We start from the raw sequence: 15,881 nt of genomic DNA, 5'->3' as shown, positions 1-15,881 counted from the left end.
TTGCAACCAAAATATTCAACATTTCTCTCATCTGAACAAAAGTCATTTTGGGAAACTTTGTGATTTTAAGTAAAGAAATGCATCTTTCTGTCCTATCTATCATCAAGGTCTGATAGTAGAGCTAAAATTAGCCCCACCTGAACCTGAAATAACAGTAAAATGCTGCTGCACATAGATGCATCAGTATCAAGTTCGCAATTCATACACTATATTGCCAAAAGTATTCACTCACCCATCCAAATAAAGAAATTCAGGTGTTCCAATCACTTCCATGGCCACAGGTGCATAATAATGTATATAATGTAATATGTAATTCAAGCACCACGGCATGCAGACTGCTTCTACAAACATTTGTGAAAGAATGGGTCTCCGGAGCTCGGTGAATTCCAGCGTGGTACCGTGATAGGATGCCACCTGAACAACAAGTCGAGTCGTAAAATTTCCTCGTGACTATATATTCCACAGTCAACTGTCAGTGGTATAACAAAGTGGAAGCGATTGGGAACAACAGCATCTCAGCCACGAAGTGACAGGCCACGTAAAATGACAGAGCGGGGTCAGCGGATGCTGAGGCGCATAGTGTGCAGAGGTCGCTAACTTTCTGCAGAGTCAGTCGCTACAGACCTCCAAACTTCATGTGGCCTTCAGATTAGCTCAAGAACAGTGCGCAGAGAGCTTCATGGAATGGGTTTCCATGGCCGAGCAGCTGCATCCAAGCCATCCATCACCGAGCGCAATGCAAAGCGTCTGATGCAGTGGTGTAAAGCACGCCGCCACTGGACTCTAGAGCAGTGGAGACGCGTTCTCTGGAGTGAAGAATCACGCTTCTCCATCTGGCAATCTGATGGAGGAGTAGGGGTTTGGCAGTTGCCAGGACAACGGTACTTGTCTGACTGCATTGTACTAAATGTAAAGTTTGGTGGAGGAGGGTTTATGGTGTGGCTTTGTTTTTCAGGAGCTGGGTTTGACCCCTTAGTTCCAGTGAAAGGAAGTCTTTATGCTTCAGCATACCAAGAGATTTTGGACAATTTCATGTTCCCAACTTTGTAGAAATGGTTTGGGGGTGGCTCCTTCCTGTTCCAACATGACAAGGTGGCATGGTCCATAAAGACATGGATGAGCGAGTTTGGTGTGGAAGAACTTGACTGGTCTGCACAGTCCTGACTTCAGCCGGATAGAACACCTTTGGGATGAATTGGGGGGGAAACTGTGAGCCAGGCCTTCTCGTCCAACATCAGTTTCTGACCTCACAAATGTGCTTCTGGAAGATTGATCAAAAATTTCCATAAACACACTCCTAAACCTTGTGGAAAGCTTGCCCAGAAGAGTTGAAGCTATTATAGCAGTATAGGGTGGGCCGACATCATATTGAACCTATGGATGAAGAATGGGATGTTAAGTTCATATGCGTGTAAAGGCAGATGAGCGAATACTTTGGACAATATAGTGTATGTCTAGTATACGAGTACCAGTGGCCATACCATAAGTACCAGTGGCAATTTCTCTGCATTGTATGAACTTCTACTGCAAATGTATTTAGTTTCTTATATTTCTGTTGTTGGATTATTTCACCTGTGTATGTACAGTGTGGTGTCTGTACTTTTACTTAACTATAAGATCTGAATACTTCCATTCCCACTTGCCATTGGACGTGTAAATGTTCATCTGCTTGTGAGCAAGTTGCCCAGATCAAGTTGAACATGTACCAGCATGTTTTTGCTGCTTTCAAGTTAACACAAAAGTTGATTTGATCAAAGCATACTGCTGATAATTAGACATAATTTTGCTGACAGCACTGGTTTAACAAACACAGCATTACCAGAATATTGTAAAATTACAACAAACCACAACTGCTGCATCGACAGTGGACCATTGTTTCACGCCAAACCCACCTCTCTGATGGTCTACACTGTCAATGTTAAATAAATGCCTCAAGACAATCTTGAATCCCAAAGTTTGAACTTACTGTTGGATCAGCAAAGGTGTGGTAACATTTGAGGACAACTAAATGGAAATTGTGGTCTGATTCTCATTAGATTATTTGGAGTTTGAGCTTTTCCTTTTTTTTTTTAGCATTGCATTTATCAAAATTATGTTACTGTTATTAATTTACTATCTAATTACTTTAGTTTTCACTTTTTGCTCACTTTTTCCATCAGTTTATTATTGTCGTATTGCTATTAGAACGTGTCATGTGACAGCTTTTGTAAAATATTGCATTCTGTCCCCATTTAGCAGACTTCAGATATTTCCAATAGTGACCACTGCTGTTGACTTTAAAATTACACCATAGTAACACACACCATAAAAACTGTGGTTAGTTTGGACATTTGTTACAATTTATTGGACATTTATCTCCAGAGCTTCATATCTCCATAAATCAGACACTGAACTGGATATTTGGGGAGAGCTTTTACGAGCTGTGAAATGGGATTAGCGAACAGAAGGAGTCTGTTCGGTGCATGTACATTTGGCAGAAAGTTAAGAGAAGAACCAGTGCTGTTTATCCACAAGAACAAATAAGCAAAAGACCCATAAACATCAAAGAAGACCACTATACACCGATGGAATATGTGTTCATATTCTTAACAAAAATTCTAAATACTCCAATTGCTACAGTATAAAGTATTACTAAAGCAGAATTATAAGCAGAACTGCTCGATGTAGAACAGTGTTCCTAGTGACAGATATACCCTCATATACAGTATATCATTAGATCAGTTTTACTAATTGTATTCGTGATTACATTACTTTCTTTTTTTTTTTAACTTTGTTTATTGAACATTTTAAACATAAGACAGACATTGTTGGGTCAGAATAAAAGTATAAATACAATCAGTGGCCGCAAAAATTCTGTTAACCCCCAACCCACCCTGACCACCCATCCCACCCACAGGCCAACAAAAATGATTAAGAATATTAGTTTAAATAAGTAAGTACAAATACATAGAGAATTTAAACTTACAGGTTTGTCAGATATTTAAATATCCTCAATGTCAGACAGAGCTAAGGAATCAAAATACCTTAAAAAGGGATCCCATGTAGCATGAAATAACTTGGTGGAACCTCTACAAGAAAACCTCAAATTCTCTGTCTTGAGGTTGTAGAGCACTTCTCGCACCCAGTGGACATGTGAAGGGGAGTGAGAGACTTTCCAATTCAGTAAGATCAACCTTCGAGCGAGTAGAGTGGTGAAAGCTATGGCTTGTGTCATTGCTTTCGGCAAGTTAGAAACAGGGGGGATACCAAAAATTGCACATATAATTATATTACTTTCTTAATCGATCAGTATTACAGCCCATTATTAGATAGGCCAGTAACCTAACCAAGGCACACTCTGCTTCTTGCCCGATAGCAGCAAAGACAGGCTCCAGAAATCCTGAAATGGATAAAGGTGTGAAAAATTAAAAAAAGGAATGAATGAATGAATCATAGTACAAGTGACCCAAAGCCCAAAGGGACTCTATTATACTGCATCAATCTATTATAGTTTCAGTTTTTCGAGAGTGCTGCCCAGCTTTTCTAATAGACACTTATGTGACACGCTGAAAAATGTGACTCTCACCACGCTTACTGAGGATCACAGGGTTTAAATGTGAAGTCTTTTCCTGGTCGGGTAAACATTAGTCACACACTGCGCTTTCAGAACCTTAGTTTTTTGTAGGGTTAAAAGAACTTTGCATCCGAGGTCGTTTGGTTTCTTTTTTCGCCTCTGGGGGTCTATGTATCATGCAACAAGGCTGAATAAGCTATAACCTCTTTGTATAGAGTTTTCAGAATTGAAAAGTTCAATCATTTTCTTCATCCCAAAAATCAATGTTTTGTTTCTAAAAGATGAGAGAAAATTGTTTGAAAAAACAGTAGTTAGATGCAAACAAATTCACAACTGTAATTAAATTGAACTCCTTCTGTATTCTAAGCACAAGAACGACTTTTTGAATACACATTATTGCATATTTATTAAAAGAGTGTCAGGACCAGAGGACCACAAATGCGTCACGTTTTAAACAGTTTATTGGAGTTTCAGGGGAAAGGGAGTTGGGACCAACTCTGGTACCGAACCCGGGTTGCTGGCTTGGCAGGCGTGCTATCTACTGTGCTATGGTCCAGGTGCCTGTGTGTGTGTGTATGTCCCCCAGTGGTTGAGCGGCGTCTCGTTTAGGTGGTGGTAGGTCCGAGCTCACTCGCCACGGGGCTGGGAGTCCTGGGGGGAACACACACACACAACAGAAAAGGTGACCAAAGCGGCAGTAACAGTCAAGGGTAATCCAGAATCGTGGTAGGTAGGCGGAAGGCAGGTCAACATTACCAGGGCAGGAGATCAGGGAGGGTTTCAGGCAAAAGGCAGGTCGGGTTTCCAAGGACTGGAGAACAGGCAGGGTTACAGAGCAGGTCCGGGTGGGTTTAACTGGAGTCAGAGTACTTTTGCCAGGGAACAGGTATCAGGAGCGTGTTCGCAGACGGTCTGACAGGGTGGAACTGAAAACCAGAGCTTTATATACAGGGGTTAACGGCAGATTGAATGCAGGTGTAGCAATTAAGCAGAGCAGAGTGAGAGTAATTGAAAGCACAAGTGCTTGTTACCAGGAGTCAGGGGAGAGACCATGACAAAGGGCCCAAACGAGTCTGACTTTATAACCATGTCAGACCTCAAAGTCTGGATAAGAAAGAATTTTCAAACCTGAAAAAATTACAAGCATGAAGACAAAACTGTAATTGTAAATTACTGATTTAGCCTCTGTTTTTTTATCAATATTTTTTAAAATAATTTTTTGTACATCTCATAAATGTTGATCCAATACTCATTTGGCATCTGGCCTGAAAGAAAAAAGCATGCGCAATGGGTTTATGGGAAATCATTTCAAGGGGTTAAAAAGGTGTTAAAGTGAAACAGAAGGGAACTAAAGCAAAAGCTGAGTCACAGCGAGAGTGCAGATGGTGTAACGGATTGAGTGTTGGTTAGAGGGGAACAGAGATGCTGATAATACCAACAATAAAAAAAAAAAAAAGAAAATGGAAAGGGGACGTGATTTAGGCCGACAGGAACATTACATAATCCCCCATCAGACCTGGAGAGATGCAGGGAGAGGAAGTAGAGGAGAGGACAGACTGTGATGTAGTCTGTGAATGAAAAGAAAACATCTCTGAGTCCTTCACTGAACCTTACGAAGACACAGACACGCACTCCTGTGTGAGTCATGAGGAGCTGCTTCAGCAGGTGTCCACAGAGAAGAATCAGACACTGCCGGGCTCTGCAGTTGTTATGTTTGTCACTGCTCAGTCTTTCCCCAGACTGAGCAGTGAGAGCTGATGAATCCCATTTCAAATTTGAAAAGCCACACTCAGTGAAACAGATGATGGATACAGAGATGATGGATACAGATGTGTGTTGTCAGTTAGAGGGAGAGAAAACCGTAATGAACAGAATCCCGGAGACGAGTCACTTTTAGTGCTTGTTCACGGTGCACGGTATGGGATGTTTTTAGAGATTATAGACAAACACTCCAAATCAAATGGGAGCCATAATCCTGGATAATCCTATAGAAACCTCTGCCTCAATAGCAAGTCATCTGGCTAGCTAGCAGCATACACAGACATCCAGTCAACTATTCAGCCTCGTTCTCTTTTTCTTCTCTTCATTTCACTGACAGAGGTGAAGAATTGCAACAGTGTAAGGTTATCGTTTTTATTTGGGATATTTCCCTTGAGCTGTGGCTGGTCCACAAATTTTATGAAAAAATATCCCCTGAAATGCCCTGTGCATCTCACACTGATGCAGACTTACATCCAGATGATTATTAGGGGGAAGTTTGGCCTGGGGACCCCAATTCCCTTTTGATTTCAGTGTAAAATGTTGCTGCAGAGCATGTTTGTCTCCCTGCGACCTAGGATTTTGTAACAGCTCTTCCTCTATCATCACCTTCTTTCAGCTAGTATGTTATCATGAAGAAGGCTGTTGCATGCAGACTCTGTTTTGGGCAGCAATTTTATGTCTCGCACGTGGTCAGTATGTAGGGACTTCAGTCACTGGTGCATGCAGTTGGATTTTAGTATCATCTTCAATTTATTACACAAAAGTGAGTTTGGTGATAGTTTATATGCGGCTCCATTTTCATTTTATGTTTTCTTCCATTTTGATATTGTAGCATTTTAGATTCATTATTGTCATTTTAGCCAAAATCGTTCGTTTTCGAATTATTATTATTTTTTTGATAATTTGTGTAGATAGATAGTTAAATTTCATTTTAACGGCGGTATCTGAACGCATCAGCAGCCTTTGCTGTCCACAGATTGAGAGGACTCCGTTCTTTTTGCACCCGGCTCCTGATTGGCTGAGCCCGTTTGAAATGGGGCGGGGCCTGTGTCTGTGTCCTAGCACCAGTCTTCTCCGCAAGCAGCGAAAGGTGGAGAGAATTTCCCCATCACACACTTTGACTCTCTCACCCACGTACACACGTATACACACTCAGCGAGAAACGGGACGCATCCCAACGGTGAGTGGCCAATTTAACAATTTAAATAACATTTACGACGTGTCATCGCGTGATTGTGGGTCTTTTCGGGGATCTACGCGCTGCGCCATGTCGCGTGTCTTTATAAATGAGTGTCATATTTACAGCGTGATTTGGGTCTTGCGCTGCAGTGGTATTGATGTAGGCCTATATTTAGCTTATCAAATTGTCGGATTGGAGTTTAGACATTTGCTGTTCGCAGTGTTTCCCATCACAATGGAAGAGGGTAGTGGGCGTGTGAGGAGGAGAGAGGAGGGAGGTGGGGGTGGGGGGTGGGGGGTGGGGGCTCTCTGTTTCTCATGCAGAGGTCCGTGGATCCATGTCTCTTTGTTATGGTGGTGATGCCGCAGTCGGGATGGTGCACCCCTCCTGCTGAAAAATCTCCACGCTGTAGTAATACAGAGATGTTCCTCTGATAATTCTTCATTGGTTCAGAGTGCCCTGTAGTAATTAGTGCAGAATCTATAGAGGCTTCAAATAATCCTATGTGGGACTACAATAAACTATAGATCATAATTTCTGGTGTTCTCTACAGAGGTTCATGTTGCACTTTTTAGACCAACAGTTACATGCCCTGCACAGTCAAGGCCCGGGCCTCTTATGTAAAGGCCTTTTCTGATGTTCTAACAGTTATATGAAGAGTCTCATGGTTTAAAGAGTGTAAGCCGGCCATTATACAATAACCCCCCCCCATACAGATGCATAGACACAGCCACAGACACACATACTGCATCCTCTTTTTCTTTGTGGATTAGTATGCCTACATATTGGCTGTTTTTGTCTTCTGTCCTCCTGCATGTTTCACATATGTAACTCAGTCTGCGTTTGAAGATGATAAATGCACAATTGACTCATTAATCACTGAATATCACCAGAGCGTGAACACACTGTTGGAATTGTATCGGACAATTAACCTCTTAATATTAGTCTTGAAGTGAACGTGGTTGTCAACCATCTTATCATCTGTCCTGCATGCGATTGTTGTAGTGTGAGTGATATCTTTGAAGGCCAGGCACGTGGCTGCATTATTATGTAAAAGTGGGCATATTCTGGAGTCTCATATGTGATTCAGACATGCTCGGCCTCTTTGGAAAGAGGACCGTGGATCTGGTCTTTGGGTCTGGACAACAATTTCAAACATCACGTTCACCGATTCATTCCTAGTAGTAATGATAACAAACTATTTCACCAACAGTTGGCTTGGAATTTTCAGGGTTTCTTCTTCAGTCTTTTCGGATGTCTTGTTTTGTCCTGCCAGCAGAGGTATAAGCGCAAAGAAACCCGAAAAAATATTGTTCGCAAAGCAAAAGGGGCAAAAGCATTTTTATAACATAGTGCACTGAACATAGAAGGGTTTGTTTTGGGTGTGTTACTCGTTTGAAACAAACATTTCACTACTGGGACATATTGAATAACTTATCGTTGTTATGTGTTATTATGTCACAATAACATTATTTTAGTTGCTCCATCCTCTTTTAGTTACATGTCAGAGTTCTTTAGTGAGACACTGAACACAAATGGGATCATAAATTAGCACCTTTAGACAAATAAATGCTGAGTTAGCGTGGTCAGTAGCTGTTTTCAGGTCGACTGCCCTCCAGATATCTTAGTAAATGACAGAAGCGGTTTGTTTTTAGAATTTTGTTGAGTGTTGTCTGGTGTTTTCCTGTTGAAAAAGACCAAAGCACTGCCAACTGATCCATCTCAAATTAATGACAGGAGAATCCTCTGCTCTGTCTGTTTGGTCTCGAAACATTGTTAAGAAGAATCACTGTTTAATTTGGACGGTGCAGAATAAGTCACATTCATGAGTTATTACTTGTTTTTGTTTTTTTCTCCCAAAGATTACTACGACCTCTTATTTTGGGGTCCTGTGGCTCAGAGCACAAATCTACCAGGACAAGTGGTTTTGGACAGTTTCTGTACTGACTTTCTATGCTTGAAAATGTTGTCTGATGGTTGGCCACTGAACTGTCTGTACTTCGGTGACTGCGGTTGACAGCTAAATAATTCACAAAATGGTCCTTCAAGTATTACTTAAGACACCTTGTGACCTGTACAGCATGTATCCAAATATATCCGACCTAGTGTGCAGTAGAGCAAAGGGATTGTAGGCGTTGCAATATGACAGTGCTGACTTAATCATGATTTTATGGATGGAAACTTTATACTGTACAACCAAACCCCATCATTTGATCTTATCTGAGAACTCTTCGCATGTTTATTCATTGCACAATGAAACGCCAAAGATAAAGCCATAGATTTCCGAGTTTGGTATTAACAGAAAGTAGATCCGTTCTTTTTCCGGCCATTCAACTTAAAAGACTTTCCTGTGGAGTCACGTTTTATTAGAAAAATATTGAGACACTCCATTCACTTTTTGCATATCTAACTGTGGTTTAAATTAATGAATAGATTAATGATATAAACCTTTTCTTACTACCCAATATATTGGACCTACTGTTGACCTGTCACTGATGCGTTTGTGTTGCCATGGAAGTTATCCAATACAACAAGAGTTTTTCACTAAATATGATGCAGGAAAAGCATCTCCAACCCCACTGTTTACGATATTTGCAGAACTGTCTGCATAACATTGCTGAGAGTATTGTAAGTCTTCTCAGGAATTTGTTGGCCAGATTGTGAGATACATCGTCATAATTGATTAACGGAGACCCCGTCAATGAGCTATACTAACTCTACTAATAATGTCTCCTGAACATTAGGTGCGACTCATCTACTTATGCCAGCCAAACAGTCAGAACTCAGGGCACGATGACAACATTGAAATTCAGAAAGAGCAGTAACTTGGATTTGGGATTACAGATTTGGTACAATACTGAACCAAAGAAATAATCAGGGCTCTGACCTTCAATGACCCTGCCAAAGAATATACTGAAACTCAGTTTAAGTAGGAGGCACCAAAGTGGAGAAAAGCTAGATGAGAATTCAAAGAACAAATTAATTGCTACGAACATGAATGGAATGAATGCATTGTGGGGGAAAATAGGGTTCAGCATCTTCTCCAGTGACACTTGAGCATGTTGATTGAGGAGCCAGGGGATTAAACCACCGACAGTTTGATTTGTGGATGACCGCTCCTTCTCCTGGGCCACGACCTGTGTGCCTCTTCTGCCAGCAAAAAGTGATAATATTGTGTAGACTATCCCACACTGCACTTCATGTCATGGAGCTCAGCAGACAGTGACGTCCCAAAATCTCAGTTTAGTATTAGGTGTACATCAGTGAATATTAATGAATCTCACTGGACTATAAAAATCAGCACCATATACAAGTGTTACCATGGCAATGATTTGTGTGTGGTAAAGTTGTATTAGGCCTTTATGAAGTAAGAGCTCTGACCAGTTTTTACGATGACCAGTAAAGTTGGGTCCTGGAAATGTATAGTGGAAAACATTTGTGTTCAGTAAACGAATCCTGTGATCCATTTGTCAGTTGCTCTGGGTAATTGGATGAAATATTCTCATGTCTGAGTGCAGTGAAATACACTTTTTTGAGGAACCGTGGGGAAGTAGATGGGGGGGGTTTAGCTAACTTTGCCAGATGCCTGCAAATCCCAGATGTTTGAGATCTTTTGATTAGGGAGAAATGGAAGGCAAAAGAGACAAGTTGATGATGCCTCAGACTAGAATATGGAAGCTGGATGGATTATCAGGGACGTTCTTATGCATGACCTCTGTTATGCCATCATTTCTGTTTTAGGGATTGGTAAAATGACAGGCAATCCTCCCTCAGATTACAGCAGCCAAGAAGGCTGGAAGCCAAGCAGTCATTCAACCAGGTATATCCAACATTTTCAGTTAATTGTAATGTGTAGCTGTTTGGCTGGGTAAGAGAGCAGGTTCTCAACTAAGAGCAAAGCTGGAGGTTCAATCCCCAGCCCATCCATTCCCTGATGTGTTCTCGGGCCACACAATTAGCCCTAAATTGCTTCTGATAGCAAATACCTTGCATGGCTGCTCTGCCATTATTGTGTATGTCTGAGAATCTTTGAGCGAGAAAACATGTAAAGTTGCTTTGAGGAATGTACCTCATGTTAAAAGGAGCAACACAGGTGTCGACCATTTACCATTTTATCATTTGTTGCAGTTTTTTATTCAGTCAACTCATGACACAGACAAGTCAGTGATGAAGCATGTCGAGCTTTGGCTACATAAGTCATTTTACTGTACATAACAATGTCAGTGACGATCAGTTGTTACTGTAAGAAATATATAAGACGAGTAGTCTTCCAGTAAGTTCACAAGTCAGCCATGCAGAGGAAGTGCAGCCGAGATATGAGAGAAGAGTGGTGAAGAGCCCAGAGGCAATGTCAGAGCCTTGATAGAGCTTTGTAAAATGTAGGATTATAAGGTTGAACTTTTCTGCTGTTGTTACATAAAAAATGAAAACCTAATGTAGTATTAAGAAAGACTATAGTGTGAACTTAATGTGTTTTGCATGATTGTAACATTTTACAGAGCCCTATAATGAGGAATAGAAAAGATGGCTGCATAAAAAATGACAAGATGTAACCGATGATCAGTAGTACACGATGAAGCACAGTGTTCACAGTTTACTAAGCTGCTAATAAAGTCTAAAATGTGAATTATTATTACTGTTGTCACAGTTTGATCGAACGTAGTAAATTCATTTTTCAGATATATTATCTGAAAATCAACATGCAGAAGAAGTACAAAATGATTCAAATGACATGTTTGAAAATGCTAACTAAGGGTGCCCTTTCTATTCTAGTGAAAACACTGTGGGTTAATTCTGCATTCAAGCTGCATTATTTTCTTTTCCTCTGTCTGTCTGTGTGTGTGTGTATGTGTGTGTGTGTGTGAGGATTGTCAGGTCAGCCTCCCACTGTGCTGATGAAAACAGGATGGTACTTGTTGCAATAGTCAGTTTTAAAAATTCTTGGGAAGTATGTTAGCGTGTTCAATAAGCAATGGTAATTTTGATTCGTAATTTAGTACTTTAGAGGATCGTGTGAGGCCTGAGTTATCCAGTAGAAGCTATTTGTAGCCCCAGTGAGGCTACAAACATGTATCATGTCTGATGAAATAAATCAGTGATTTAAACAAACGTTTGTGTAGGAGCATAACCCTGAACACATTGTAAAGTTATCAGCTATTAAGCATTGCTATGCCCTTGTGTTGTTGTTGTTTTGGTTACATTACATCACAGCCAATATTGACAATGTCCCTCTGACAAGTACAAGTCCTATGTCCTAAATGCACTTTTCAACTGCTTTGTGTGCTAGCAGCCTGAAGCCCACATGCTTTTTGTCTCCATAAAATATTTAAAAAAAAAGCAAATGCAAGCACTGTAAAAGTAACATATTAATATGCAGTATGTAGGAGTATAGGGGTTCTGTTATGATCTTAATTGTAATAAACCTTTGTCATCGTAAGCCACTGATGTGGACGTTGGTCAAGCATCTGTGGGTAAGGTACTGAAGCCCACATTGCTTTCTGACTGCAGAAACCTCCCGTAGTTCCTCTAACAAGTTTGGAGAAGTACCTGCTGTTGGCCTGGGAGCCAACATAAGAAGAAGAGGAAGCAGTGGCAGACTCTAGCAGTTGCAAATGAACAAACTGCCTGCTAAAAGGGAATAGAGACGAGTGGAAGTTAGTGAGAAGGAAACGCAATAATTATACATAATAGTAGTAGCAAATATTACCTTTGCCACCACCTCTGATGAAATGACAAATATAGAGACAAAACTCGAGTAAATGTTGGTGTTGTTTTTCTTTGTTAGAGACAGCTTTGGGCCAGTAAATGACTGAAATGCGATGCAGAAGTTTTGGTAAGGTAACTGTGTTCCTATGTCTGGCCCGCATGATGTCAGCAGTAAGATTAAAATTAGCGTTAGTGGTTTGTTAGCTGTTCTCCTTGATCATTTCTCATATAAAATTAAAGGAACTGGCCGTAATCAACAGGCAACAGAGCCGATTGAGTTCATTTTCAATCTTGCTGTCTCTTGGTTGGCTAGAGAAAAAAAAAAGACTTGTAAATTAATAAATTTGTCTTAAACAGCAATGGAAACAAACACACCGTCTGCTCTCTTGTTGTGATAAGTTTTGAATGCCAAAGTGACAAAATCCACCTTTAACTGTACTATCACTGGTCCAGAAAAGATTTTCTATGGTTTTAGCACAAGAATGTAGCAACGGCATCTGCTGTAGAAAAAAAAACAAAACTTTAACACTTAAGTCAAATGCTGCACATAAAAACAGGTCATTGTAATGTTAGTCTGTTGCTTCTCCTAACCCAAATTCCTTATAACCCTCAGAGATCCCATTTTGCTGTGTGATCTCGAAGTGCCCAATATGTTTCTTGATTGTAAGTTACTTTAGATAAAAGCATTGGCAAAATAAATAGATGTAACTAGAAGTAATCATAGAGCCCTTGTAAATGTTACCATCTGGTTTGGAAGGCTAACAAAAACACATTCACTATTCCAGTGCTCCTGTTCTAATGCTTGTGTGGTACAAATGCATTTCTTCATCCCAAGATGAATGCGGAAGTTGTTTGTTACATCACAGTTTGATTTCTAGAGATCATATTGGTTATCCCAGTTGGGCTTTTAGCGGGTTTTAATCACAAGTGCTATTGCTGAGGACTTTGAGCTCATGCTGAATGTTTACACAGAAGCTTCAATATGGATTATTAGTTGACCAGATGCCTTGCTCCAAATGGTGGAGCTGGTAGAACAAGTTGGTGTTATTAATGCAATAAAGTCAGAAATCATTAATTGTTGTTGAGTTTATCACATCTCGTAAATATTTGGGGAAAGAAAGACTTAATCTGGCCGCAATAAACCATAGCAGTGGTGTATTCATTAATCCCAGTTGTCTATGTTGAAAGTTTGTAAAACTACCAGGTGAAAAATGACGCGGTTGTTGGTGGTGATCCTCTAACTCTCCCATCGCTGTGGTTTTGCAGAAAATCAATCCATCAATCCACTCCCTGTAATTTCGATTCTCTGAGTTGCTGCTTAGCCCTTAAATCCTCTGCAGTACAGTGTTCTTTTAAAATGAATCCACAGTTTGGTATTCACACAGAGCTTGTGTTACTTCAGTCCTGTAAGTATGTGCACACATAGTCTGTAACAGCTGTATTAGACTGTTAACTTGTCTCTTCAATCCACCAAGCCTAAATCTACTTCTCTGAGTTGGTGCTTACCCACTCCATGAAGCAATTTTTCTTGTAACTCTCGATTCGTCTGTAGTTTAGATAATTACCCAAAGGTCTGCATATTCTCATATTCAGAGAAGATGCATTTCTACGATGAAGACAGCTAGCTAGCTTGCTCTCAGATACACAACTAGAACATATGGTTGGCTAGCTCAGGGCTAATGCATTTTAGTAGGCCGATTACAGTATTTGGCACAAGGTAAATACTAACCTGGGACTTCAGGGAGACTATGTCAAATCTGCCATAAAAGCATTGAACAGGAAACTGATGAAAAGCTCAATAAATTAGTTTTCAGACTTTTAGCAGGTTTTAGGCGACTATTGCTCAACACAAAACAGTTTTTGGTGCATTCTAAGAATTTTGCGAGAAGATTTCCTTTTTTCTTTTTAAATTTTATCCAAGACGAATACTCAAAGGGACATTTTAGCTTGAAACAATACATACATCAATTGGCCAAACTGAAACTTTAGAGAAAACAACAAAGGTCATTCTCTCCTGCAGAGCGAAGAGGCGGAGATTCAGATTAGACATGACATCATGTCGCGCAGCAGGGCATGGGAGTTTGGTAAATAATGTGTTTCTTTTTCATCTTCATCATCCTCTTCCTGAAAGCTTCCATCAGCGTGAGTGTAATTTTGAGCAAGCAAAGGTCATTGCTGTCCTGCTGATTGCAGGGCTGAGATTGAAATTGGACTTGACATCAGACGGTACAGCAGAATGAGGGATGGGTAAGCATGAAATGTCCCCTCAAATGACTTCTTTGATACATTGAAATGCCTGCCCTCGGCACAGAAGGCTAGCAAGAGTTCTTTTCTTTAGCTTGAAAAGTAGAATCACCGTTCACCTCGTTATTATTCTTCAGTATATTTTGGTTCACTGCATTTGGCCAATTGAAATGTACCGTGTGGTGCTTATCAAACGAAGGATGGTTGAGTAAAAATGGACAAAAGAAAGTACAATGTGCTTTCCTGCCTCGCAACATTTTTGATAAATGTTTTTCGACTTTGCAGTTACTGTACCTCCCGCCTCGCCATGAAGTTTTTCTCTGCTGGGAATCTGCATACATAACAAGCCTGACTGTACTGCCAGCAGCACGAATCACAAATGCAAATCACAACACAGTATGAACATTACTGAGTGCTTACAAAAAGAAATATGTGGGAGATTTGAATATGATCACATTCAGAGATGGGGAAAGTTTCTGACAGGGTTGTCATTTTATTTCGACTCTTTCATTGCATTCACGCAGGCTCTTGTGGGTTGGGTTTATTATCCTCCATTTCATCTTCGCTGTGTTGACTTGAATTTTCTTGATCACTCTGACGACAAACACGCACAAGCCCGAACACATCACACAGCCACATTTGACAGATTTGCGCAGTTAGTAACTGGGCTTGTTGATGTGCTGACTGTCTGCTTTCTCTTATACTCTAATGCTGTAGATGTGTGTTTACATGTTAGTGTGAGTGTGTGGGCGTGTTTGCGTGTGTATGTGTGTGTGTGGGGAACGTGTGTGTGTGTATTGACTGGCACAGTGTGTTGTCAGCAGTAATCTAAACTGCTGCTCATCAGAGTCACATTGTGGATGTATGTGTGTGGGTGTGCCGGAGTCTGTGACCGTCAAGAGACAGCAAGGAGCTGCTGAGTCACCATGACGACTGGCTGGGCAGCCATGACAGACATTTGTTAACATGGTAGATGCCGTGAATCTGAAAGCATCACTAAGTTGCGTGCTTAGTTTAACAATTTCTTCTGTTCCCCTTTGTCCTTAATGTTTAATCAATGAGGTAGATTCCTATTATTCTCGTACAGTTATTACTGTAAGAATTATTTACCACATTTTACCATTTTTTGACATCAGAAAGATGTCTCTATTCCAGTAGGTTTTTAATCATAATTTGTCGACAGGAGAAAAGCAAGGGAGAACTTTTCCAACATGATGTCGGTTTTACTGACAAGGGTATCGCTTTTAGAGTTGACATTTGCAAACCCGCTAATGGACTCCAGGACCCATTTCAGCTGTCTACATTGTTGGTTCCTAAATAAATTTGGATAGTTATTTATCCTCTGGCTCTGCCAGACTTGTAATTGTTGACTTTGACCAAAACATTGGAAGAAGCAATCCATCTTTTTGGGAAGTATTCTTATTTGTCATGAAACCA

General features: G+C 40.5%; 1 protein-coding gene across 6 annotated transcripts in view; it reads left to right on the top strand.

The window, feature by feature from the left end:
• Window positions 1-6,362: 6,362 nt before the first annotated feature.
• Window positions 6,363-15,881, top strand: part of map4l (microtubule associated protein 4 like) — a 91,703-nt gene continuing 82,184 nt past the window's right edge. For all 6 annotated transcript variants that reach the window (XM_075483733.1, XM_075483736.1, XM_075483732.1 and 3 more), the window contains exon 1: window positions 6,363-6,494. The gene's annotated coding sequence lies outside the window, so the exon portion shown is untranslated. The remainder of the gene's footprint in view (window positions 6,495-15,881) is intronic.

Source organism: Odontesthes bonariensis, chromosome 14 (assembly GCF_027942865.1).
Source record: "Odontesthes bonariensis isolate fOdoBon6 chromosome 14, fOdoBon6.hap1, whole genome shotgun sequence".
Taxonomy (NCBI): Eukaryota; Metazoa; Chordata; class Actinopteri; order Atheriniformes; family Atherinopsidae; genus Odontesthes; species Odontesthes bonariensis.
Note: the sequence above shows the minus strand (reverse complement) of the source record. Positions and strands in the feature narration are given on the sequence as shown.